The sequence below is a fragment of the Helianthus annuus genome, chromosome 3, assembly GCF_002127325.2.
Source record: "Helianthus annuus cultivar XRQ/B chromosome 3, HanXRQr2.0-SUNRISE, whole genome shotgun sequence".
Lineage (NCBI taxonomy): Eukaryota > Viridiplantae > Streptophyta > Magnoliopsida > Asterales > Asteraceae > Helianthus > Helianthus annuus.
Window position 1 is genome coordinate 140751133 of NC_035435.2, and position 4604 is coordinate 140755736.

At 34.6% G+C, this 4604-nt stretch overlaps 1 long non-coding RNA gene across 3 annotated transcripts; it reads left to right on the forward strand.

The window, feature by feature from the left end:
* Positions 1 to 1770: 1770 nt before the first annotated feature.
* LOC110928040 lies at positions 1771 to 3194 on the forward strand. 3 transcript variants are annotated; one of them, XR_002586094.2, is made up of 4 exons: positions 1771 to 1928; positions 2076 to 2207; positions 2436 to 2706; positions 2848 to 3194. It is a non-coding gene; the product is annotated as an uncharacterized LOC110928040 (long non-coding RNA). The 3 variants fall into 3 exon arrangements; XR_002586093.2 differs by lacking the exon at positions 2436 to 2706 and having other exon boundaries at positions 1787 to 1928; XR_002586092.2 differs by lacking the exons at positions 2436 to 2706; positions 2848 to 3194 and having other exon boundaries at positions 1790 to 1928; positions 2076 to 2310.
* The last annotated feature ends 1410 nt before the right edge of the window (positions 3195 to 4604 follow it).

The window sequence follows — 4604 nt, forward strand, 5'->3', positions numbered from 1 at the left end:
TCGACAATGGGTTAAATAACGCTCAATTTATCAATTCTAGTAAGTTTCCCAATAGTGACGCATCTCAGAGAAAACATTTATTTTAAAGCATTTAACTTACAAAACTAGATCAAACAAAGAAAAATATATATTAATTTTCAAACTATTTTAGGATGCACACTTAGACATGTATAATATTCGAGGGTGCGAGATACATATGTTACTTGCGACCACATGCTGTAAGTAAAGGATAGGACCAATTTGTCCTATTGTTTGTTAGCTAGTCTTATCTATTTGTTAGATGGTATATCATTGTTTATCTCATAGTTTGTTATTGGTCTTGTATTTAAAAAACCCTTCTAATGAATATATGTTTGCATTGGCAATGATATCATTGTTTACATGGCATTAGAGCGAGTCTTCTATAAACACAAAAACTAAAACCCTAAACCGGCAATGGCCAAGAAGATAGGTGGTGAAGGGAATGGTAAAGCCATCGGCACTAACTCTCCTTATTATATACACACTTCCGACTACTCGAGAGAAATGCAGGTAAATCACATGCTCACCAACAACAGCTACGGTGATAGGACTCAAGAAAGGAAAAATAGTTTGAATCTCGTACCAAAAAGGACATCATACATAAGGAAATCGACTAGGTTGTTAACGAGCTACCTTTGTAAATGAATTGAGAATGTGTCGTCTAAGATAGTCGGCATCTAGGATTATCCCCTTCAACTTTTAGCCGCATGCTAATTAAGCTATGCTTTTTTCATCAAACGGGTATTTAGCCTACACTTTTTTATCCAATGACTACTTGACATATGCTTTACACATGTCCTTTTTATTGTTTTTATGTGGACTCCATTGTACTTTAACATAAATTTCTGTGTAGGCTATTTAAGCTGATGGATTCTGTTCGGCATCTCCTGGTTGGCTCTCTTTTATCTTTGTCTATTTTGGTAATGGGGTTAAATAACGGTGTATATTGTTTAAAGTTAACAAGTAACTTATTTATTCTTGTAATTTTTCCAATAGTAATACACCTCAAAGAAAACTTTAATTACTTGACTTTAGAAACTTTGATATACAATTAACTAAAAGCATTCAATTTACAAAATTAGGATAGACAGATTATATATATATCCAAACTATTTCGAGACATCATTCTATACATAGCACATGTATAATATCTGAGGATGTGAGATGACTATGTGATTAGCGACCCCATGCGATAAGTAAAGAATAAGATTGATTTGACCTATTGTTTGTTAGCTAGTCTTATCTATTTGTTAGTTGGTATCTCATTGTTTATCTCATGATTTTTCATTGGTCTTGTAATTAGAAAAACCTTTTGATAAATGATATCTACATTTTTATGGTATGAGAACGTGACTTCTTAAAACCCTAACCCGGCAATGGCCGAATAAGAAGAACAAGAACGACCAAAGAAGACTAGTGGTAAGGGGAACCATAAAGCCATCGACGCTAACTCTCCTTAATATATACACGCTTCCGACTACCTGAGAGAAATGCAAGTAAATCTCCCGCTCACCGACAACAACTACAATGACAGGATTCAATAAAAGATAAGTCCTTTGAATCTCGTTCCAAAAAGGACTTCATAAATAACAAACACTACAAAAAAGTCCATTTAGTATCACACATTTTTAGTGGCACACATTTTTAGTGCCACTAAGTTAGGTTTTAGTCCTCATAAATAACAAACACTACAAAAAAGTCCATTTAGTATCACACATTTTTTGTGGCACACATTTTTAGTGCTATTAAGTTAGGTTTTAGTGGCACTTTGTGTATGCCATATTTGCTTAGTAGACACTTTTATTGGTTGTGAGGGAAGGAGGGACTGTTGCATCTTCATAGTCATGACTCTTTATTTATTGCCAGAAGAATCTTCAAGATCGTCATACAAATTCTCTTATGCGGCTGTATGGTTATGTTATATATGCTAAGTCCATTTCCCTATCAATTTTATTGAGGATGCCAACAAAGTTTTTAGACATTGTTTTGTAAGTTTTTCGTTGACGTTGATTATTGTTGTAATATTCTTGTTTTTTGTTCCTTCATGGCTATAGGAACAACTTCAAGCTCTCATGGATACCCTTAGTTCAACAGAGCCTCATTTCATCCGCTGTGTGAAGCCAAATCAGTTAATCAACCCTCAAAAGTTTGAAAATTAGAGTGTGCTACATCAGTTATCTTGTAGGGTCAGTGTCATCTTATTCTTTTTCAGTTTGTATTATGTATTGTCGTTTTACACTACTTGATCATGCTAAGTGAAAAGGAATACTTCTATCTTATTCTGCTTTCTGTAATATTTTGTTCCATTATTTGGGTGACCTACCAGCTACTACGAAACATACAAATAGTATGTGTATGTTTTATTTTAGTTTTTTTCTTTGTTTTTAGCAGCTTAATTATGATGTTTTTTGAAGGGTGTTTTGGAGGTTGTACAAATAATTCTTGCGGTTTATCCTACTTGAAAAATTTATCATGAGTTAGTAGATCGATCTAGAATCATTTCCATGGAAGTTATGGGTGGAAGCGATGTTTAAGGTGGACTTGCTGAGTGATTATATTTAATATTTATTGAAGCTGATTTTGATAAGTTAGATGTCTAGTTTGTTGATTCTCTAACACAAATTGGCGTCCGGGTTGACTTGCTAAGGCGTTTATTTTGAAATGAGTGAACGCGGGCTTGATTCTGTAAGCTTGCTCTTTCTGACGTTATTTTTTTTTGTTATATTGAAGTCTATGGTTTACTTGCTAATTGTAGAGACGTAGCTTTTTTATAACCAAGTCTGTTTTATTTGCTAACTGGTAATCTTCACTTTTTTATGAATTCAGAGTTCAAAAGCTGCATCCCACATAATTTTAAGAGCATCATTTGGTGTAAGAATTATCAAGGTATTAACATTGATGCACTAGAGGCAGCATGGATGTAAAAAGTTTAATTGATCAGTATGTTAACTACGTTTCGCATTGTTTGTTTGAAAGTTTAACTGTTAACCACCCAAATTACAGTTTTCCGCTTTATTATTTTGTTGTAATAAAAACATCAATCAAAACATACAAATGGGCTACGGATGAAACGCAGGGTACATTTACTAGTTGGTGACATTTGAGTGTCCATATATTGAATGTGTACATGCTGCTAAAGTATATAAAAAAGTGACACTTGTAAGTGATTTATGCCACTTGTACTTATGTATTATATTTCATTTGTCACATATACTAAATTGACCATTTAGTAAGGTACATGTGTGTGTTATAAGGGTGCAAATGAGTCGAGCCTGAGCTTGACTAGGCTTTAGCTCGAGCTTGATTTGAGTCTTGTTTCTAAACCTTGAGCTCTAGTTTTTCTAGCTCGAGATTGGGTTGTTTTTTCATAAAACATAACTAGTATTATTAATATTTAAAAATATATTTAATACTGAAGACTGTCGAAAGGGTTAATCAAAAACCTAATTAAACTACGTAGATAGCGTAAGTAGGGTATCGTATCCACGAGGAATTTGTGGTCAGTGTACAAGAATCTAATTAAAAACTAAACTATCTAACCGGGGGTTTGTTTGTTTGATTTTAAAGAAAACACAATTTGTCACGAAAAGTATTATCAGAATGAGAAGAAGTAACTGCCACCCGGAATCCCGAATACCCGTTTTAACACAAAAACTCATTAACTGATTCAAAACACCACATAGACATGGCCTTGGAGTTAATGACTTTGATTAATTATTAGAGATAGTTTTTAAGACTCACCATACAACCTAATAACCCGTTAAATTATATCAATTACCCACCAATCTATTAACCTGCTAACGATGCAAGTATATCACAAATACGCTTAATAAATGATAAATAATTCAAACACAATCGACGTTTCACAAATCAACACAAGTGGTCAAGTTTTACCAGTTTACCAGAATCAGAAACAAGTAGTTGTGTCAAAACAAAGCAAACGCTCATCCGAGTGGAAGTCACCGAGTGTTTAGCCGCTCATGGTTGTCATCACAACTTCAGTTGTCATCCCAAATTGATTAGACATGCACGAATAGCTTCAAAGATGAGAGAATAGTGATAAAATGGCCCTTTGTTTCGTCTGGACGGATGGAATATGAATTGGTTAACCTAAATTGCGTTTTGGGCTAATATGTAACACCCCCAAAATCCCTCTAGCGGAAATCCCGTGAGGCGTGTTACGCATCAGAGTTCGAGCCACCAATCACACTGAACCAATAGTAAATACTTAAATATAATATCAAATCCCAAAGTATTGTGTAGCGGAAGCATTTAATAAATCGTTTAGCAAGTGTTTCATAATACTTAAAACCAAAGTTTCCAATGTAAATAAATTCAAGAGCCTCGATCCATGACCACTCCAGCACTCCCAGATAGCAAGTCCATGTTCCAAGTGTTAATGACCTACAAGCATGCAACAAGTGTGTCAGACTACGCTGGTGAGTTCAAGGTGTTGTTACGCGTTGTATTACCAGATATATGTTAATACGATTCAATGATATGTTACGATGTTGCTCAAGTTAGATTACCCTAGGGACTACGCCCTTACGTAACCGAGGAGTGTGCCTCTAAGCAACCCACTA